At 43.4% G+C, this 23386-nt stretch overlaps 1 protein-coding gene across 3 annotated transcripts in view; it reads left to right on the top strand.

Annotated features, from left to right (window-relative positions):
* The first annotated feature begins 1497 nt into the window (after positions 1 to 1497).
* The window catches only part of LOC140524859 (golgin subfamily A member 3-like), a 71296-nt gene continuing 49407 nt past the window's right edge, over positions 1498 to 23386 (top strand). For 2 of the 3 annotated variants that reach the window (XM_072639721.1, XM_072639719.1), the window contains exon 1: positions 1498 to 1803. The gene's annotated coding sequence lies outside the window, so the exon portion shown is untranslated. The remainder of the gene's footprint in view (positions 1804 to 23386) is intronic. The other variant, XM_072639718.1, reaches the window with a different exon arrangement.

Below are 23386 nucleotides of genomic sequence, written 5' to 3'. Positions count from 1 at the left end.
TTACAATGCTACTGTCTTTGGGCGTTTCATTTCCACTGTGATTTTCCTTTTTTGTGCTGTCCTCCTGATTATGTTCACTTAATTCAATTAGTCCACATACTTTTTCCCATCTTTCTCTGAATACCTGTCATGCACTATTCCCCTTTTGTTTTCTTTTCCATTTTTTTTCAGACCTGGGATTTTACTAGCAATTCTAGGTGTGTTAACTCCTTCCACTTGCGTAGATTCAATAACTCATCCGCAATCTTAGGGGCTTCTAGGAGAGCTGCCTCAGAACCCTGAAAGGTTAAATGACAATCCAATGGTTATACAGTTTGAATATGGCAGGGTAGAACCTGAACTCTCATTTTCCTGAACTCAAGGTTAGCCTTCTATCTACTGTGGCCTCCTGTGTCTCATCATTTTTTTCTGTGCAAATAATCTAGCACTTTCATGTAGGTATGTATTAGGTACATTTTGAAGAATTTATTTTATTGCTTTTTTCAGAAAGATATCTACCTTTTCTCGTCCAATTGCCCTACTCCTCATTGAGAAAGAAACCAAATCAAAACTCCTATTATGTGCTTGTCAAGTCAAGCAAAATAAATTTCTGCATTGGCCATGTTAAAAAAAAAATAGTCTCATTCTGTACTCTAGCCTTACTTATAATCAGCTGAACCTGACATATCTTTTCCCAAACAACTGCTGTAACTCCCTCAGCCCCCACTCTAATAAAAGCATCAATAGGGCAATTGCAGTTCTGCACAGGCTGGGCTCGAACCCAGGGCTGCCTGGTTAAGGCCAGCTCCACCCTCCCTGTGCCAGGCTCCCTGTCCCAGAGGAATCATTGCCCTGTCCTCCTGAAGGGAGAATCAGAGGAGAGAGGAACCTAGACTGCGTTTGTCCCAGGGCGTCCATCAGGCATCAGAGCACCAACATGGTGCTGGCTTTCAGTCTGGGCTTCACAGAATTATTCATGGCTGGCAGACACTTGGGAAGTTATCAAGACCGAAGTCTGCGTTGTACAGAAGAAGGAACTGGGGCTCAGAGAGGAAGTGCTTTGCCCACCTTCACAAATGGAAACAACAGAGCGGGTCCAGGATTCGACGTTCGAACCCAGTTCCTCCCAATCCACATGCCCCACCCTCCCCTTAGGTTTCACCTGGCCCCCATCGCCTTCCCCCGTCTTCTATGCATCCTGTCACAGCTCCAGGCTCCAAAGAACCTCCAGCACAGGAAGCAGCCAGCCCAGGGCTCAGCCACCCTCGCGATCTTGAGCTGTGGACCCCTCCCGCGGAGACCTAACTGACCTGGCACGTGTGCACTCGCCCAGGCTTAGCTTTACCGTTGGGCCCATGCGCGTGACTCCTGCATCTGGAGAACGCGTGCTCATTTCGGTCCCCCTCGAGGCGTTGCTAGGGCTACAGCCGTCTCTAGGATCGATTCCTTGCTGTTGCTGGCTTAGGAGTCACTTCACTTGGAGCGGTTGACGTTCTTTTTGGAGAATAGGCGAGGGCCCAGAGGAGGCCAATACATCAAGGGAGAACTCCTCGTGACTTCCCCCACCCTCTCTGTGACCCCCTGCCAACATGAAGAACATTTCTAACATCTTTAGGAGGAGCGTTGTGTCCCCATCTTCCTCCTCCTCCTCCTCCCCCCGCGCAGGGACAGCGGGGTCCCACCCTTCGGCCCGGATTCTTACATCATCAGAGTCAAGGACCTCGATAAGATACACAAAGCTGCCGAGCTTGGGGATGTGAAGAAGGTGCAGGAACTGCTGCTCCACGAAAAGGCCGGAGTCGACGATCTGGATAAAAAGGGCAGGTGAGAGGGCGGTGGGGGAGAGTGAAGGGAAGGCCCCCAGGAACAGCCTCAGACACCCCCCCCTCCACGGGGGCGCCTGTGCCTCGGCTACCCCTTGGCCAAGCTCTTCCCCTCAGCATCTGGGACAGAGCAGGGTCAGGCTCTGCCTGCTGGAGAGTGGATCCCAATCGTGACCACTGGCGTCCCCTCCCCCTCCTGCCTACCCATTTTGAATGAAGGGAAACTCCTTCACTTTTTCCTTTAGCCAGCCTCCAGCTGACTTCCGCCTCCTCAGTGGTGAGGTGGGAGCAAATGCTACCCTGTTCTAGTGAAATGTTGTTTTCAGCCTTTCAGTTGTGCCTGACTCTCTGGGAAGACTTTGGGAGATTTCCCTGGCACAGATACTGGAGTGGTTTTCCATTTCCTTCTCCTGGTCCTTTTACAGATGAGCAAATTGAGGCAAATAAGGTTAAGTGACTTGCCCGGGGCCACACAACGAATATTTGCCTAAGGCTAGATTTGAAGCCAGGAATATGAGTCTCCCTGATCCAAAGCCAGCACTCCTATCCCCTGGGCCACCTAGCTGCCCCATCTGGAGAAATATGGTCACTGTATGTGGAATGTAAAAGCAACAAGGCAGAAAAGAAATTTCTGCTTTTATTAATCGCGTTCTATGTGTCAGTCACCCAGCTAATCACAACCGATAGAAAGAAATCTGGAGGCTGTCTCTGCTTGCTAGGAGGTCAGTCGAATGGAGATGGTAATCTACAAGGGAGGCTAGGAAGGAGAGGATCAGATACTTAGGAGGAGATCCGGGGAAAACTAGTGTTACAAAACGAAGACTGTAGGGAATATCAAGCAGATAAGTGTTCTAGTTTGACAAGGCTTCAAAGAGATCAAGTCGGATGAGAAATGAGAAAAGACCATTAGATTTGGCAGTTAAGGCAGCATTGGTATCTTTGGAGATTTTACAAGCCAGACTAATGTTAAAAGAAAGAGTCCAGAAAGGAAGTGGAGACACGTGTTTTCAGGAATCCTCTTAGAGCACAAATTAGGCAAAAATGCCAAGAGAAATGTGAGATGAGAGTGAGGACAGGTTGACGAAGTAAAGATGTTTTTGGGAATGGGGAAGGAGGGAAGTAGCCATTAGGCAGGGAAAGATTGAAGAAAGCAAGAATAGGAATGAGAGAGGGGCGATACGCTGGAGGAGATAAGATAGAATGCGATGAGTTGGACCTATAGAAGCATTTTCTTTTTTTTTTTTTTCCTCTTTCCTTGACTTGTCTAATAGCTTTTTTTTTTAATTTAACTTTTAACATTTATTTTCACAAAATTTTGGGTTACAAATTTTCTCGCCTTTTATCCCCTCCCCCCCAAACCCAGGCATTCTAATTGCCCCTGTGACCTATGTGCTCTCTCCTCTATCCTCCCTCCCTGCCCTTGTCTCCGTCTTCTCTTTTGTCCTGTAGGGCCAGATAGCTTTCTTGACCCCTTAACCTGTATTTCTTGTTACCCAGTGGTAAGAACATTACATTTGGTCCTAACACTTTGAGTTCCAACTTCTTTAGCTCCCTCCCTCTCCACCCCTTCCCCTTGGAAGACAGGTAATTCAATATAGGCCAAATCTGTTTAGTTTTGTGCCAGGCCTAGAGGCCTGTGGGCTACCCGAGTCTTACCTTACCTCTATCGGAGGTCTTCGGTTGGCCAAACCGGATGCTCGTATGAGAGAAAGGACGTTCCAGAGTCGAACAAGGGTTGAGCTTTATTTCAGGGTCTAGTTACAAGTGCAGGGGAATTCTTCCTTAGGAGGGAGCGAAGAATCTCCCAAGGAGGCAAAGATCTTATAATAAGAGATTGGAAGTAGAAGTGTAAGTGGGGAGAGAGGGGGAGGGGAGAGAGGAAAAGCGGAGCCTTGTTGTCCTCACACGTGGCCCCTCCGCCCAAGAGAACTTTCTGGCTTTCCTGATCCTACTTAAGCTCTCCAGCCGCATAGTTTGCATCTGAATATCGTGCTGTTAGGTGTGCCCAGGTCCGGGACAATCTCGAAGGTGGGGAGAGCTCTCTCCCATCACGTTTTTCACGGGAAGAGGCGGAAATACACGAGATAGCTCGGTTCACCTCGATTCCCAGTCGTTTCCTGGGGGGGCCTCGTGAGAACTCTAAGATTTAGAAGTTCCCACCTTTACCCGCCCGAGGCTGTCCACATGGAATTGAGCTTCCATCTCCAGCAGTTTTGCAAATGATTTCCATACTAGTTGTGTTGTATAGGACTAACTATATTTCCCTCCATCCTATCTTGTCCCCCATTACTTCTATTTTCTTATGGTCCTTTCCCTCCCCATGAGTGTCGACCTCGTATTGCATTCTCCTCCCCCTGCCCTCCCCTCCATCTTCCCCCCCACCCTGCTTGTACCCCTGTCCCCCACACTCCTGTATTATGAGATAGGTTTTCCTATCAAAATAAGTGTGCATTATATTCTTTCCTTTAGTGGAATGTGATGAGAGTAGACCTCATGTTTTTCTCTTGCCTCCCCTCTTTATCCCACCACTAATAAGTCTTTTGCTTGCCTTTTTTATGAGAGATAAATTGCCCCATATAACTTCTCCCTTTCTCCTCCCAATATTTCTCTCTCACTGCTTGATTTAATATTTTTTTAAAGATATGATCCCATCCTCTTCAATTCATTCTGTGCACTCTTTCTCTATGTATGTGTGCGTGTGTGCATGTGTGTGTGTGTACTCCCACCCAGTGCCCAGTTACTGAAATGTTTCAAGAGTTACAAATATTGTCTTTCCATGTAGGAATGTAAACAGTTCAACTTTAGTAAGTCCCTTATGACTTCTCTTTGCTGTTCACCTTTTCATGGTTCTCTTCATTCTTGTGTTACAAAGTCAAACTTTCTTTCCAGCTCTGGTCTTTTCATCAGGAAAATTTGAAAATCCTCTATTTCATTGAAAGACCATTTTTTCTCCTGAAGCATTATACTCAGTGTTGCTGGGTAGGTGATTCTTGGTTTTAGTCCTAGTTCCTTTGACTTCTGGAATATCCTATTCCATTCCCTTCGATCCCTTAATGTAGAGGGTGCTAGATCTTGTGTTATCCTGATTGTATTTCCACAATACTTGAATTGTTTCTTTCTAGCTGCTTGCAATATTTTCTCTTTCACCTGGGAATTCTGGAATTTGGCCACAATGCTCCTAGGAGTTTCTCTTTTTGGGTCTCTTTCATGCGGTGTTCTGCGGATTCCTTGAATATTTATTTTGCCCTCTGGTTCTAGAATCTCAGGGCAGTTTTCCTTGATAATTTCATGGAAGATGATGTCTAGGCTCTTCTTTTGATCATGGTTTTCAGGTAGTCCCAGAATTTTTACATTGTCTCTCCTGATTCTATTTTCCAGGTCAGTTGTTTTTCCGACAAGATATTTCACATTATCTTCCATTTTTCGAATCTGCACGCTATGTTCTGAGATATCGGTCTTTCTCATAAAGTCTTTAGCGTCCATCTGTACCATTCCAGTTTTGAAAGATCTATTTTCTTCAGTGAGCTTTTGAATCTCCTTTTCCATTTGGTTAATTCTGCTTTTGAAAGCATTCTTCTCCTCATTGGCCCCTTGCACCTCCCTTGCCAACTGAGTTAGGCTAGTTCTCAAGGTGCCAATTTCTTCAAGATTTTTTTGGTTCTCCTTTAGCAGGGAGCTGATCTGCTTTTCATGCTTCTCCCTCATCCCTCTCATTTCTCTTCCCAGTCTTTCCCCCACCTCTCTAACTTGATTTTCAAAATTCCTCTTGAGCTCTTCCATGGCCTGAGCCCATTGGGTGGGCTGGGACACAGAATCCTCGATTTCTGTGTCTTTGCCTGATGGCAAGCTTTGTTCCTCCCCATCAGAAAGGAAGGGAGGAAGTGTCTTTTCTCCGAATAAGTACCCTTCAATAATTTTATTTCTTTTCCCTTTTCTGGGCATTCTCCCCAACCAGTGACCTGACCTCTGAATGTTCTCCTCACACCCACCTCGCCTCCTGGTCCTCCCAGCCAGCGTTTGGGGACTGAGATTCAAATGCTGCTTCCCGCCTTAGGGTTTTTGCGGGGGCAGGGCTGCTATTCAGTGTGAGAATTAAGTTCAGGTGGTCAGGGGCAGGGCCGCCTCTCTGGCTCAGTTCCCTCAGGGGGTTTATGCACAGACCTTCCACTATGGATCCAGGCTCCCGCCCGTTTGGGGAGCTCCTGTCTGTAGCCGCCTCTCAGCTTCTATCTCCTGGGGGGGCCCGGCCATGGGGGCACCCCACTCCCCTCTCGACCCGCCAAAGAGACTCTCTCACCTATCCCCGTCAGTCACCTGTTGGTGGGGGTCTTGTGCCGCCGCTGGAGATCCCGTCCCGTAGCCTGCTCGGATCTTTTCCTCACGGTGTCTCGGCCACGACAGGGCTGCCCTCTGCTCCCAGTCCCGGCGCCCAGTCCACGGCGCGAAGGACCCCCCGCGAGAGGTTTGCAGGTCTCTCCGGAACAGAAATCTCCCTTGCTCCAATATTCCGTGGTCTCTGGGTGCAGAATTCGCCCTGGGTTGGTCCCCTCTAGCCGTTCTGTGGTTTGTGGGTTCGGAGCTATGTGTATGTGCGTCTTTCTACTTCGCTATCTTGGCTCCGCCCCCTGAAGAAGCATTTTCATGTGGGATGAATGAAGGAGGAGATACTGACAGAAGGCATTTGGATGATGTTAGATGAGAAGAAGTGGGGACAGGGTGGTCTCAAGTAATAGCCTCAATTGTTTTCAGCCAAATATGAGACAAGATTTTTAGCTGAGGAGGTGCAGAGTGAAATATGGGAGCTTTGAGGAGGGATGAAAAGGTTTGGAAGAGCAGCTGTGGTAAGTGTAAGGTGACCGGTTTTTCAGGTGTAGTTTATAGAATCAGCTTCCTTACTCTCTCAGCATACCTAATATAGCTATCCAATTAAATGTGTATGTTTGAGTTTCTCATGGGGTATGGACTGGATATATGGTGTCATGCTATAGGGAACTCCCTTTGCACTGCAGGCCAGTATCTTTCAGCAAATTAGAATCTTAGATAGTTACTTAGATCCCTGAGAGGTTAAGTGACTGGCCTAGGTCACACTGCCAGTGGGAGTCAGAGGTAGTTCTTGCCAGCTCCAAGGCTTGCTTTCTCTCCCCTGTGCTGTACTGCCTTTCTGGAGTGTAATTGACGATGCAAGCAAGGGGATCTTTAAACATGAGTCACAGAAATTATCCATGGGAAAATTAAGTTCCAAGTGTATTTATAAAAGACATATATGTTTTATTTTGTCTGTGAAACATTGGAAGTCTGTGGAATCCAGGATGGGCATTTGATGGTTCCCAGCGCATTATTCATTTGCCCCAATCTACGTTTGTACATTTTCATAATTGTTGAAAATATACACAAATTATTAGATGTGTTCTTAGAAACAACGAAATGCTGTCCTGTTGTTACCATACCCCTATGTTGAATGTAATTTCCAACATTAGTCATTCATTATCTTTCAAAATTAGAAGTGATAACTATATATTGAGTTTCAATTAATATTTTTGCTTATCCTAAAAGCCAAGAAATGCCAGTATTGGCATGATCCTTGTGAACCGCTGCCTTCACAATTACAGGCCCAAAGTAGGAATGGCTGAGAGAGAACAGCCTCATAGGTTAAAGCAGCTGAGGTACTGGCTCATTGAAATGGCTGAAGTCAAAGGCTTTCATGATTGTCTGGCTATCCTCATTGACCTTGTTCTGATACATAAGCTGTGATTTGCAGACTAATATAATAACTTTTGCCCTTCCCATAAATATATATTGTTTTATTGAGATGGTTATTAAAAAGCATTTCAGCAGAGTAATGATAACGGAAATGAGTGTAGTAACCTATTTGTTTAATATACAAATGTAGTCTAAAACTGAAGAAATACAAAAACATACAACCAGTCACTGTACAGTTTGAAAAATGCTAGTCCCTTTTCAAGGTTGAAATACTTTTCACTGTGTTCAGTCGTGCTGAAAGAAGTGAACCCTAGCCCGTTGATCCTGCATGGTATGGCAACTAGATAATTATTGCCTAGTTGGAAGATTAACTGTAATTACCATGGATAGAGACATTCCCAGAATGATGAATGTTGTAATTGCTAACAGCAACTACAGGTGAAGTGAGGTTGAAAGTTGTCACAGACTTTTGTCGCCCCTGTCTTTGTGGTTATATTCTTCCCTAAAATACACAGCAACCAAGGTGCCCTCCCCACATAGTGCCACTCAGGTAGTATGATGGCTGACCCACTTATCTTTCACTTTCTTCATCTTTCCCCTAACAATAAACATTTGAGGCTGTTTTGCTTCCTTCCGTTCTCATTTCTTTTACCACTCATAACTAAGTTTGTTATTTCTCAGATGTATATCAACACATTTTTAAATTCCTTTCCCTCTCTTATCAGTGCCCTCCTAGGAATATCTCTATCTACCCAGGCTCTTTTACCCTGCTTCCCTTTTCCCTTTGTGCCTTTTATGAGTAAAATGAAATCCTACCCTAATCATACCTGATAGGGATGGGATACAACTGGATTAAGAAGAATTAGTGCAGATGGCAGAGTAGAAAGACACACGTATGGTAGCTCTGAACCCACAGCCCATAAAATATCTGTAAAAAAGAACTCCCAACAAATTCTGGAGCAGCAGAAGCCATAGAACAATGAAGCGGAGGAGATTTCTGTTTCAGAAAGCCCTGAAAAACCTAGGAAAGGTCTGTCGCGCCCTGGACCCGGCGCCCAGCTCAGCCCTATCTTGGCCTCGACGCACCGAGAGGAGCAGATCCAGGCAGGCTTTGGGGAGGGAGTCTCCAGCAGCCTTGCAGATCCCTCCAGCCACAGGCGCCAGGGTGAATGAGGGAGTCTTTTTGGCTTGCCAGGAGGGGAGTAGGGAGTCTCCATAGCTCGGGCCCCCTTGGGAGGCAGCAGCGGGAGCAGAAACGAACAGGGGCTCCCCAAGCAGGCAGGAGCCTGGATCCATTGTTGAAGGTATCTGCATAAACCCCCTGAGGGAACTAAGCCCTGTGTGGCAGCCCTGCCCCCACCTGAGCACCTGAACTTAATCTCACACTGAATAGCAGCCCCGCCCCCTCCCAAAGCCCTGAGGCTGGGAAGCAGCATTTGAATCTCAGACCCCAAGCGCTGGCTGGGTGGATCTGGAGGTGAAGTGGGTGTGAAGAGGACATTCAGAAGTCAAGTCACTGGCTGGGAAAATGCCCAGAAAAGGGGAAAAAAATAAGACTATACAAGGTTACTTTCTTGGTGAACAGGTCTTTCCTCCCTTCCTTTCTGATAAGGGAGAAAAATGCTTACCATCAGAGAAAGACACAGAAGTCAAGGATTCTGTATCCCAGCCCACCCAATGGGCTCAGGCCATGGAAGACCTCAAAAAGGATTTTGAAAATCAAGTTAGAGAGGTGAAGGAAAATCTGGGAAGTGAAATGAGAGAGATGCAAGTAAAGTATGAAAAGCAGGAGGGGCGGAGCCAAGATGGCGGAGTAGAAAGACGCACATACACATAGCTCCGAACCCACAACCCATAGAATGGCTACAGGGAAGTAACTCACGGCGAATTCCGCACCCAGAGGCCACGGAACATTGGAGCGAGGGAGATTTCTGTTCCAGAGAGACCTGCAAACCTCTCGCGGGGGGGTCCTTCGCGCTGCGGACTGGGCGCCGGGACTGGGAGCTGAGTGCAGCCCTGCCGCGGCCGCGGCACCAAGAGGAAAAGATCCGAGCAGGCTTCACAGACAGGATCTCCAGCGGCCACGCGGGTCCCTCCACCCACAGAGGGATCTGCAAACCTCTCGCAAAAGGTTCGTCGCGCTGTAGACACAAAGCCCAGCCCAGACCTGCTGCGGCCACGGCTGCGGCACCGAGAGAAACAGATCCGAGCAGGCTTCAGGGACGGGATCTCCAGCGGCCGCACAAGTCCCTCCACCCACAGGTGACAGGGGTGGGTGAGAGAGTCTCTTTGGCGGGTCGAGAGGGGAGTGGGGTGCCCCCATAATACAGGCCCCCCCCCGGGAGGTAGAAGCTGAGAGGCGGCTGCAGACAGGGGCTCCCCAAGCGGGCGGGAGCCTGAATCCATTGCGGAAGGTCTGTGCATAAACCCCCTGAGGGAACTGAGCCTGAGAGGTGGCCCTGCCCCGATCTCAGCACCAGATCATAATCTCATACTGAATAGGAGCCCTGCCCCTGCCAAAAGCCCTGAGGCTGGAAGCAGCATTTGAATCTCAGACCACAAACACGGGCTGGGAGGATCAGGAGGTGAGGTGGGTGTGAGGAAAATATTCAGAGGTCAAGTCACTGGCTGGGAAAATGCCCAGAAAAGGGAAAAGAAATAAGACTATAGAAGGTTACTTTCTTGGCGAACAGGCATTTCCTCCTTTCCTTTCTGATGAGGAAGAACAATGCTTACCATCAGGCAAAGACACAGAAATCAAGGCTTCTGTGTCCCAGCCCACCCAATGGGCTCAGGCCATGGAAGAGCTCAAAAAGAATTTTGAAAATCAAGTTAGAGAGGTGGAGGAAAAGCTGGGAAGAGAAATGAGAGACATGAAGTCAAAGCATGAACAGCAGATCAGATCCCTGCTAAGGGAGACCCAAAAAAATGTTGAAGAAATTAACACCTTGAAAACTAGCCTAACTCAATTGGCAAAAGAGGTTCAAAAAGCCAATGAGGAGAAGAATGCTTTCAAAAGCAGAATTAGCCAAATGGAAAAGGAGATTCAAAAGCTCGCTGAAGAAAATAGTTCTTTCAAAATTAGAATGGCACAGATGGAGGCTAATGACTTTATGCAAAACCAAGAAATCGCAGAACAAAGAGAGAAGAATGGAAAAATGGAAGATAATGTGAAATATCTCATTGGAAAAACAACAGACCTGGAAAATAGATCCAGGAGAGACAATTTAAAAATTATGGGACTACCTGAAAGCCATGATCAAAAGAAGAGCCTAGACATCATCTTTCATGAAATTATCAAGGAAAACTGCCCTGAGATTCTAGAACCAGAGGGCAAAATAAATATTCAAGGAATCCACAGAACACCGCCTGAAAGAGATCCAAAAAGAGAAACTCCTAGGAACATTGTGGCCAAATTCCAGAGTTCCCAGGTCAAGGAGAAAATACTGCAGGCAGCTAGAAAGAAACAATTCAAGTATTGTGAAAATACAATCAGGATAACACAAGATCTAGCAGCCTCTACATTAAGGGATCGAAGGGCATGGAACAGTATATTCCAGAAGTCAAAGGAACTAGGACTAAAACCAAGAATCACCTACCCAGCAAAACTGACTATAATACTTCAGGGGAAAAAATGGTCTTTCAATGAAATAGAGGATTTTCAAGTATTCTTGATGAAAAGACCAGAGCTGAAAAGAAAATTTGACTTTCAAACACAAGAATGAAGAGAACCATGAAAAGGTGAACAGCAAAGTGAAGTCATAAGGGACTTACTAAAGCTGAACTGTTTACATTCCTACATGGAAAGACAATATTTGTAACTCTTGAAACATTTCAGTATCTGGGTACTGGGTGGGATTACACATGCACACACGCTCACATACATAGAGACAGAGTGCACAGAGTGAATTGAATAGGATGGGATCATATCTTTAAAACAAAATGAAATCAAGCAGTGAGAGAGAAATATATTGGGAGGAGAAAGGGAGAAATTGAATGGGGCAGGTTATCTCTCATGAAAGAGGCAATCAAAAGACTCATTAGTGGAGGGATAAAGAGGGGAGGTGAGAGAAAAACATGAAGTCTACTCTCATCACATTCCACTAAAGAAAAGAATAAAGTGCACACTCATTTTCGTAGGAAAACCTATCTCACAATACAGGAAAGTGGGGGATAAGGGGACAAGCAGGGAGGGGGGGATGATAGAAGGGAGGGCATGAGGAGGAGAGTGCAATTCGAGGTCGACACTCATGGGGAGGGATAGGATCAAAAGAGAATAGAAGTAATGGGGGACAGGATAGGATGGAGGGAAATATAGTTAGTCCTATACAACACAACTATTATGGAAGTCATTTGCAAAACTGCACAGATATGGCCTATATTGAATTGCTTGCCTTCCAAAGGGAAGGGGTGGGGAGGGAGGGAGGAAGAGAAGTTGGAACTCAAAGTGTTAGGATCAACTGTCGAGTAATGTTCTTGCCGCTAGGAAATAAGAAAAACAGGTAAAGGGGTATAGAAAGCTATCTGCCCCTACAGGACAAAAGAGAAGATGGAGACAAGGGCAGAGAGGGATGATAGAAGAGAGAGCAGATTGGTCATAGGGGCAATTAGAATGCTTGGTGTTTGGGGGGGGAGGGGATAAAAGGGGAGAAAATTTGTAAGCCAAAATTTTGTGAAAATGAATGTTAAAAGTTAAATAAATAAATTTAATAATAAAAAAAAAAGTATGAAAAGCAGGTCAACACCTTGCTAAAGGAGACACAAAAAAATGCTAAAGAAAATAACACCTTCAAAAATAGGCTAACTCAGTTGGCAAAAGAGGTTCAAAAAGCCAACGAGGAGAATAATGCTTTCAAAACCAGAATTAGCCAAATGGAAAAGGAGGTTCAAAAGCTCACTGAAGAAAATAGTTCTTTCAAAAGTAAAATGGGACACATGGAGGGTAATGAGTTTAGGAGAAACCAAGAAATCACAAAACAAAACCAAAAGAATGAGAAAATGGAAGATAATGTGAAATATGTCATTGGAAAAACAACTGACCTGAAAAATAGATGCAGGAGAGACAATTTAAAAATTATGGGTCCACCTGAAAGCCATGATCAAAAAAAGAACCTAAACATCATCATCTTTTCAATTTTGAAAGAATCCACAGATCCCCTCCTGAAAGAGGTCCATAAAGAGAAACTAATAGGAACACTGTGGCCAAATTCTATAGTTCCCTGGTCAAGGAGAAAATATTGCAAGCACCTAGAAAGAAACAATTCAAGTATTGTGGAAATACGATCAGGTTGACACAAGATCTAGCAGCTTCTATGTTAAGGGATAGAAGGGCTTGGAATATCATATTCCAGAAGTCAAAGGAACTAAGACTAAAACCAAGAATCACCTACCCAGCAAAACTGAGTATAATACTTCAGGAAAAAAAAATGGTCTTTCAATGCAATAGAGGACTTTAAAGCATTCTTGATGAAAAGACCAGAGCTGAAAAGAAAATTTGACTTTCGAACACAAGAATGAAGAAAAGCATGAAAAGGTAAACAGCAAAGAGAAGTCAGAAGGGACTTACTAAAGTTGAACTGTTTACATTCTTACATGGAAAGACAATATTTGTAACTCTTGAAGCTTTTCAGTATCTGGGTAGTGGGTGGGATTACAGACACACACACGCACATGAGCACACACACAAACAGAATGCACAGAGTGAAACGAAGAGGATGGGATCGTATCTTAAAAAAATGAAATTAAGCGTTGAGAGAGAAATATATTGGGAGGAGAAAGGGAGAAATGCAATGGGGCAAATTATCTCTCATAAAAGAGGCAGGCAAAAGACTTTTTAGTGGAGGGGAAAAGAGGGGAGGTGAGAGAAAGACATGAAGTTTACTCTCATCACATTTGACTCAAGGAAGAAATAAAATGCACACTCATTTTGGTATGAAAACCTATCTTACAATACCTAAAGTGGGGGAGAAGGGGATAAGCAGGGTGGGGGGGATGATGGAAGGGAGGGCAATGGGAGGAGGGAGCAATTTGAAGTTAACACTCTTGGGGAGGGACAGGATCAAAAGAGAGAATAGAAGCAATGCGGAGCAGGATAGGATGGAGGGAAATAGAGGTAGTCTTTCACAACACGACTATTATGGAAGTCATTTGCAAAATTACACACATATGGCCTATATTGAATTGCTTGCCTTCCAAAGGGAATGGGTAGGGAGGGAGGGTTGAAGAGAAGTTGGAACTCAAAGTTTTAGGAATAACTGTTGAGTACTGTTTATGCTACTGGGAAATAAGAAATACAAGTAATGGGGTATAGAAAATTATCTTGCCCTACAGGACAAAAGAGAAGATGGGGATAAGGGACGGGAGGGATGTTAGAAGAGAGGGCAGATTGGTGATAGTGGCAACTAGAATGCCCAGCGTTTTGGGGTGGGGGAAGGAGAGAAATGGGGAGAAAATTTGGAACCCACAATTTTGTGGAAATGAATGTTAAAAGTTAAATAAATTAATTAATTCAAAAAAGAATGATATAAGCACTGATATGCTTGTCAGGTTTGGTAAAAGCACTTGACATCAATGACCTTGTTTGCCTAAAGCCAAAACAATAGCAAAAATAAGGTTGAGAACTACCCTTCACATCTTCAACTCTCTTTGCCAAGTCTTCAAAGAAATTCCTTTTTCTGTTAGGATAGGAATTACACTCCTGGTTGCAGTCATAGGACAGAAAAGGGCTAAACTATAGAAAGTATGATAGTTCTCCCACTTATGTGAATACAGTGTGGTGAAAGGGCTCACTTTTGTAAAGGGAAGGCAGGTCATTCCATTTCATTTCATTCTTTAACCTGGAAGGAAGACCTACATAGGTAAATTCATTCATACACATGCATATATATATACATATATATGTATATATATGTATATATATGTACGTATGCACACAAAAATACACACTTGTATATGTATATACGGATATGCTACAAAAAATACTCCAGAGCAAAGCAAATTACTTCAAAATTGCTAATAGCAAATCAAGCCAAAAAGCAAAAGAAATCCATTTTTTCCCTTATTAGATAAGATTAAGTACCTTGTAAAAATAAATCTAACTAAAGTTTGGTAAACTTTTTAATGAAAATGTAAAGTTTAAAGAAGCCAATGTAAAGTTGTGAAGGGTAAATTTGGCATAATTCATTGAATTCCTCCAACTACACTAAATTCTTGTATGGAATGACTAGATTAAAACACATGATCATCTATACTATACATAACATTTTAAAATTTTTTATACAAAATTGCTACCCAGTTTAATATTTCTCAGAACTGGCACCCATTGCATATGTGAAAAATCATAGATAATGGGAACTGCTATTAGACTGTACGAAGCTATTCATCTTCCACAAATAAAAGCCAGTGATTACACAAACTGCAATTTTGGACACAGAGCAAGAATTGTTATTAAAGGGTAAAAAATAAATACTGAGATAAATAAAAAATTAGTAGGGAAACAAAAACAATTTTTAAAAAACAGAGTTAGTATCACATAAAAATAATTAATGCTTAAAGCATAATGATACTTTTAAAAATAGGATTCCTGTTCTAAATTTTATAGGAAAATAGTGCCTGATCTTTGGAATTTCCATGGATCTCTTCTAACACTAGGAGGAAAAGATGTATCTCCAGTCACTGGTCCAAGTTATCTGGCTGGCTCCTCAGAATGCAAAGTCTCCCTGTGTTCATTGGTAGGAGGTAGAGTTTGGCTTGTCTGGGCTCTTGTCGTGTTGGGTGAGGGGATAGTTGTAGAATGGTTGGCTCCCTGTCTTACATCATGGAGGGCAACAATGAATGTTGTCTCTGGCCTTGTAAAAGTTGGAGGTCTCAAGGAATGTGTTTGATATTTGAGAGTTGTGTGGGGTTTGAGTATATTCTCCACAAAGGTAACAGACAATGTTATGGGCCCAGATATCCCTTTTGTGGGTGCCAAGGACAAACATGTATTGGGATGATCCTTATACCAGGATGGTGCTGGGCAGCTGAGCCAGATTCTCTTCACATCTGAGAGTCTGACCTCTCTGGGGTAGTGACCTCAGGTTGTCCTGGAGTTGGTGCAGGGTTTTCTCCTGAAAGTTGAAGGAGAGAAGGACATGGAGGCAGGAGGACTGGTGCCCATCCCTGAAGCTGAGGCAGTTGTACAGAGGACATCTGGTGGAATTGCTATAGATATTGATCCCATACTGGAGTTCTCCCTGGTAGTTGTTGGTGCTCTAGATGGGATGACTGGGAGAAGAGAGGAAAGTCTCCCAGTCAGGCTGGTTTGTAAAGGAGTACTTGAGTCAGAGGTAGCTGTTGTTTCATCTGAAGTCAAGGCGAGCAACAGGCTCCTGGTTGCCACGTTCACTCCTGCAGATGTCTTAGGTACAGCAGTGGCTCTTCTTGAAAAATAGGTTGACTGTGTGTGAGAGAGGGTGTCTTGATTTCTGGCCAATTGTCCCAGTGGGAATCTGGTCGCTGGTGTCCTGAATTGAAGATAGTAGAGGATATATTCTATATGTGATTCATAGACTGAAATGCAACATGATAATCAAGTCTATTAAATGTCCAATGTAAGGCACAGGTTTTACAAGTATTAAATCTAGAGCTCTGACTTTGACATTTTAACTTCTCTTAAATGTACTCACTCCCTGCAACAATGAAATAATCAGCCTACTTTGGCCAAGAGTAGACTTCAAGTGACTGAGTCTGTATCTCTTAACAATAAGAAAACAGCAAAAGGTACTAATAAAGCAATTTATAAAACAACTAAATTATGATTACCCCAACCTTATTTTTTCATTAAAAAAATTAGCAATACTAACAACTGGTAAAAAAAATTAAAATAATGATAAAAGCATGGCACATCCTTATCATCAGAGGACAAAATGCCCCATGGTATAGACATCAAGCCTTCATGAAACATATAAGGCCTAGCAAGAATATCAGGAAGATGAAAAACTGCAAAATCTCTTCTTAGACATTCAAAATTCCTAATTTGTGTGACACTTCAAAAAGCAAGTTGGAATGATCGTGGATTGTCATTTGATTATGCCTAGTTTTACTGAGATGTGTTCTACTGGAGGACAATGGAAAAAATAGCTTCATGGGTTAAATGAGTCATTTGGAGTTTTTCAAATAATTATTTAACAAAATAAAATTAAACACATTACGTATTCTATTTGACACAAATCATGTTGTTAATGACAAACTATTTCCAAAAATAAAAGCTAAAATGTCAACATTTTCAACTTACAGTTGAGAGATTCAGTCTCTTTTCAACCAAACCATTATTTGGCCATTTCCTCACCAAATTCCTGTTACTATATAAGTTTGTGTGTATATGTACATGTGAATATACACATATATGTATGTATTCATCTATTCATATACACACACATGTATTCAGATAGGGAAATCCAGCTACTTCTCTATAACTCTGTTGACGGTCTCCAAAAGAATCTGCAACAGAAAAATTCGTCATCATCAAGCCCACCTGATGATGAACCTCAGACTAAAAAGGACATGTCTTAACAAAAAAAATTTTTGAATGATTCTATTCTCCTTTCCACAACTGCTTTGGAAAATATGTATCTGTATATGTGTATGGGAAAGCTGCCTCCTCAAAAACCTTATCTCAGAACAGGAGGTAAGGAAACTTATTTCTCTAATTGCAAGCTCAGTTCACATCTTTGGGATAACCCCATAGAGCCTAGCAATGACCTTGGTAAAGTAACTGCTAGAGAACTAGAGAATTCTCTGACCCACTGGTATTTAAATTTCCATGGGTTCAGCTTTTCAGTGATAAGCTTATTCCCAAAAGCAAATTTTTTTTTTTCTGGACCAAAGTAGACTCTAGTCATCAAAATCTGGAATGTCATTGTAAGAGTAGCCCGTGTAGCATTTGGGAACATAGTAGGCAATGCACAAAAGGTAGAATCCTGGCATGAATACCAGAATTTCAATTACCAGAACAGAAATGACTCATTCTGCCCCACCTTTGCTGATATATCCAGCTAATAGCAGAGCGCCTATGACATTGTGAAAGGTGCCAATCATAAATAGTACTATGGCAACAGCAATAACCTTGTAAGGGATTTTGGGAGGGCTCTTCTTAAAGTTTTCGAATTTCCCTGATTAAGTGATGAAGTTTTCATTATTTTATATTTATCATATTATTTGTATAAGTAATACCTTTATTGAAATCAAATGAGAACTTTCATTGACATACGTTTCAAAAAAAAAAAAAAAAGAAATGCTTTGTAGTGAAGTCCCAGTAAAGCTTTGTTGTTTTACGTAAGATGAATCATTTTCAAATCTCTCCATATTTGTTTTGGTTTACTAAACTATGTTTAAGCTAATATTTATAGATGCTCTGATCTTTTCTGTGTTCTCTTTTGTGAATTTACTATTACAAATTTGAGAATTTTCTTTTCTCGAGACTAAATACAAATAGGATCATTTTCTATATAAGGATACTTTGTTTTGGTACTTTCCCCACATGCTATATATATTGCAACATTTACCTCCTCTCTATCTATACTATACTGTTTCATTTGTCTCTGAAAAGGAAACTATACTGTTTTAATGGTGATCGGGAGAGCTCTCCCATTTCATCTCTTCCCACTTCTGTGAGGTCGTAAGAATTAAAGAACTGCATGCACTTAGCTTTTAAGGGCATCATGTCTATTAAGATCGCATCTTCCTACAGACAGGAAGAGGATACCTTTCTACAGTAAGGGGGGAAGATTAACAAGGGCTTGAAGGAAGCCAGAAAAATACAGAGGGAAAGGACTCCAGGGATGGAAGACAGTCAGTAAAAATATATTGAGTTGTGAGATGGTGAGTCAATGCAAGGAAGAGCAAGAAGGCCAGTGTCACTGGCAGAATGCAGGAGTAAAGTACAATTAGATTGACAAATAAAAGGAGGGACAGGCTCTGAATGTGAACTAGCACTTTCTATTTGATTCTTGAGGGAACAGGAAGCCATTATATTTCATTGAATGGTAAAATGACATGGTCAGACAAGAGCTTTAGGAAAATCATTTTGGTGGCTGAGTAGAGGATGGACAAGAGTGTCTTATGACAAGAAAATCCACAAGAAGGGTACTGCAATAGTCCAGGAATGAGGTGATGTGGGCTTGCACCAGGAGGATGATAGGGTCATATGAGTAAAGGAGCATATAGGAGAGGTGTTAAGAGAGCAAGACCTATATTCCTTGACAAAAGATTGGATATGGGTTTGGGCGTGAAAGTAAGTAGTTCCGGGCTGTGAGCCTGGGTGATTGGAAGATGGGGAGTGCATGAAACTGGGAAATTGAGACGAAATGAATTTTGGGGGGGAAAGGAAATGAGTAGAGTTTTGGATGTGTTGCGATTCAGATACGGACAAGACAACCAGTTCAAGATTTCTAACAGGCAGTTGTCCAAAACGAGTAATGAGTTTGCAGATCACTAGAGAGGCTAAAGGTAGATGAGTATATCTGAGAATCACCGTTCTCAGGACGGATTTCCAGGAGCTTACAAAATCTCCTAGAAAAAGAAAAAACAAGGGCCCAACTCAGAGCCCTAATATACAATACCCAAAATTCGCATTGATGACTTGGGTGAGAATGTAGCAAAAAAGACTGAGACAGGATTCAGCCAAAGAACCAGGAGAGTATTGTCATAAAAATCTAAAGGGAAGAGAATATCAATGAAAGTAGGAGAATGGAAGGAAAGGCTGCAATGAGATGAAGAAGAATGAGGATTGAGAAAAGGTCATTTCTTTTTGCAATGACGAGTTTTATAGTAACATTAGCGAGGACAATTTCATTTTGCTTATGAAACTTAGCAACCAGACTGTAGAGATAAAAAGGGAGTGGGAGAAATGGAAATGGAAACACCTTTTGTAAATAGCTATCTCAATGAACTTGAAGAGAAAAAGGGAAGAACTAAGGAAGAATATTATCAGGGAAAGAATGAAAAACTGAAGGTGCTTTTTTTTGTGGGAATTCATGTTTTGCAGATAGGTTAGTAGGGAACTAGATGACAGTGCAAATTGACATGGTAGTTTGGCCTCTCGCAGCACATCAGTGTGGAAGACCATCAGACCATCCCAGGGATGTTTCTTCTGGCTGAGAGCACAGCTAACTCCATGTCAAGTCCTTTGTGAGGGTCTAGGCCAGAGTCAGCTGCCTACATAACTCCATCACACACTCCAACTACTTCCAGGGTCAGGCTTCAAGGAGAAACAGAATCATCCTTGGTTTTGACTTCACCAGCACCTGCTGACTCCATCACCCGCATTGATGGGGCTCTGCCTGGAATGAAAACAAAGGTCCTCTAGTCCTTGACCTCTGCTGAAGCTACAGATCTGACCAGGATTGTTAGATATTATGTCTACTTTGCCCCTTTGTCTCCAGTCATTTTCTCTGAGGGATACTTACAAGTCCAAGGCCATAAGCTTGAATATTCCTGGAACTGAAAGCCCAAGTGTCATCCTCAGCAGCAAGGTCACAGATGTGGGCTTTCTTTATTTTGAGACCACTAGAGCCAAGGGCTTCTGGGTACAGTGGGAGAAAGTAACAAAGGTGCTTCACTGATCACTCCTTTACCTGGATCTCCTATGTCCTCAGCTTCCCTTTTGGGAGAAGAACCAAGGAGGTTAGGTACCACTCTTTGCTCCCTTCCACCGGTGATTGCGGCTAACCATCTGCAGTCCCAATTGGACACTCAGAGAGGACCTGAGTTCTCCCTTTGGCCACAATGGAGCAAAGTCCATACTGTCACAGTCAAGATGACTGGAGATATCTCTGTGGCTCCAGAGTGACAGCACAGGAGCTCAAGTGAACTCAACCCTGCTTCTTACCACCAGCAGCAGTTGCATGGTTTTTCCTGGACAAAGCACAATTTCTCCCTCACCTACTAAAGGTGACGCCAGTGATCTCACCATCACTGAGACAGATGCCACCCCTGCATGGCCATGGACACTCTCTTCTTCAACTTCCCTAAATTCAACTGAAACGATTCCCTTTACAGTGAACATTAGCTCACCTGCCCCAAGACCTGATACCATAAGTCTCACCTTTATCACCAAAATCCCAGATATTGACCCTCTCAGACTGTGGCCACTCTCAGCACTGATCTCCCAAGTAGAGTGTCAGAGAAAAGCACAACTGAACCATCGACCACCACTTCTACTGAAGATCAACTCTTCTCAAACACTAATCCTGGAGGTTCATTGGTGAACACGACTGGCTCAATTTTGTTGGGACTGGTGCTCATATTGTTCCACATGCAGGCAGAAGGGAGCTCAGAGGTTCCGCTGACTACAGAGAGCATGATTCCATGCAGGATGATAATAAGTATCACGTCAACTCCTCCAGGGCTCAACACAGCAGCTGAATTGAGCTCAGCCATACCTCCTCCAACAATTGCCCAAGAGACTCCAATAAGTCCTGAGGTCATTCTGACTGCCAGGGATATAAGCCCTTCCTCTACTTGGCAATGGGTAGGAGGGGGGACTGCAGGGTCTCCTGTCCATATGAGATGAGGTTCAAGTGTGTCTGCTGTGTCCCAGACCATCCTCTCTGAAATTCAAAGTTCATTTATCATCACCAAAGCCCCTTAGGAGATTCACACATAATGTCCATTGTCTTGTACTGCAGTCGAGGTCACTAACACAGTTACTCTATCAGATTCCACTCTGATCTCAGGGCTGGAGGAAGGCCAGGATTCCAATGGTGCCATCTCATGGACAGAACCCAGCAGGACCTATCTCACCTTGGATTGCCCTTCAGAAAACCCCATAACACATGGCACTAGTCCTGTGGACACACGCTGACTAAGCATTATCCACTGGGCCAAGTGAGCACTTGCTTGAAAGAGGCACCAGTGCTGCTACTTTTCTTTTCAAAATGCTTGCTGAAGTCACTGTTCTAGCACCACAGAAAACTACCCAGGAGCTTGAAAGTCAAATGCATTTCTGCCCTAGATGGTCACACTGCCCTTGCAGTGGACACTGGCCTTATTGGGAACCTTATCTCTGCATTGTCAAAGGTCACAGCTGATATCAGCAAAGATAGGGAAACTGTGAAATTGAGCTCCTCTGGCAGTAAGCCTTCAAGGAATTTGCATCTAATGGGGGAGACAAGGCATAGAAAGGAGTGGTAGCCAGTGAGATGCAACTGAGTTATACATCATGAAGGAGTGTTACCTGGGGAACAAGTGGAGTACATGGACACATGACATTAGAGAAGAATGAGAGACAGGATTGGGTAACATTTTCAGATCTGGAGAGGATCCGGGGGATGAAAGTGTACCCGTGTACAAGAGAGAGTGAAATGAAGCATGACCTTGAATTTGATAAAAAAAAAAAAAATAGATGAGTAGGGTGACACACCAATGGGGATCGCGGAAGTCCAGGGCAGACGTTCTAGGGACTAAGCTTGAATCCTGCAAGACTAGTCTTTAGTGTGGGCATCAGGACAGTAATGACGTTCGAGGAGAAATGGCCAGAGCTTAGCTTCAGGGCCAGAGCAGAGCTGATGAGAGTACTCTACAGGAAGAAGTGCCTGTGATGTGCATTGGAGAGGAAAGCGAGGTTCAGGTGATTGGGTGTTATCCCAAGGAATGAAAGAATTCCACTGAGAGGAAATGTATATCCCTATGAGAATAACACCAAACCTGTCCACATACTAACCAACTCCTCTGCTTGTAGTATTCTCCAGGAGCACAGTTCATGGATTAGTGAGTCTAATGTGACAAGCAAATGAAAACAGTCTACCAGCATCCTCATGCCTAGCTCCATAGTGAGAGATTCTGTTTCTGAGACTGTAAGAAAGACAGTTAGCATAGAAATCCCTCCAGGCTCAGCTCCCATTTGGGGTACACTTCTCATTGCGGCCATGATCACAAATGGGCTCAGATCTGAGACACCCAGAGGATCAGTAGATTTTGTCATAGAAATATCAGCTTCACCTGAGAAATCCTCTTGTTTGTCCCGTAAACCTCCCACGTTCCTTGAATCCAGCAGAGCCCACAGTCAGCCAAGGATCTAGTGAGCCTTGGAAGGCCATACTATTATGGGATACTCGGGCAGGAGCAGAGGCAAATTCAGCTGCCTTGTCTTTCACTGCTCCCAGCACCATGCCAACAGATGGTGGAGGGGACACAAGCCCTTTCTTGGTGTCTACAGAAGGGCCAACAGAACGTCAGACAGTGTCCAGCCCCTTCCTAGAAGACACAAACATTCTGCAAGCACTCACAGGGAGGACATGCACTTTCTAAGCACGTGAGTAAGCCACTGCCCTGACACAATCTCCACTTCTTCTCTGCTCAGCCTAACTGAAGGACTCAGCTACCCAGGACTTTGCCTTCAACCTCTTTGGGAAGCCTGAGGAATTAGGCTAGGAATGTAGCTAAATGCCCCAACTCAGCGTCCATATGCTCCTTGATCATCCTTCTTTATATGAGAAGACATAGGTTCCAATAGAAACTGACATATGAAGAACCATTTAAACCATGTGCACAATCATTTAACAATGTGAATGTCAAGAACTACTATACAAATTGAGCTGAATGCTGTGAAATACTAATGACCTTCTTGTTCATTTAGAATAGATATTGAAATTTATTTCCCTCCCTTCATTGGAATGTTGAAGTGTATGAAATAATTATTAGTATGAAATATTAGTATTAAATTTAGTATGAAATAATGCATTTAATGTAAAAACTTTTTGATGTATTGGCTAGTTGTGCTATACGTTTTTGAATCTTTTATATTAAAGGAAGTCTCTAGGAGGGAGATGGATATATTTCAAGATAAATATTACCTAAAAAACAAAATGCAAACATCACTTTATCACTAATTAATGTAAAGTTAA

This window comes from Notamacropus eugenii, chromosome 2 (assembly GCF_028372415.1).
Source record: "Notamacropus eugenii isolate mMacEug1 chromosome 2, mMacEug1.pri_v2, whole genome shotgun sequence".
In the NCBI taxonomy this organism is placed as follows: domain Eukaryota; kingdom Metazoa; phylum Chordata; class Mammalia; order Diprotodontia; family Macropodidae; genus Notamacropus; species Notamacropus eugenii.
This window is presented reverse-complemented; position numbering and strand designations above follow the sequence as displayed.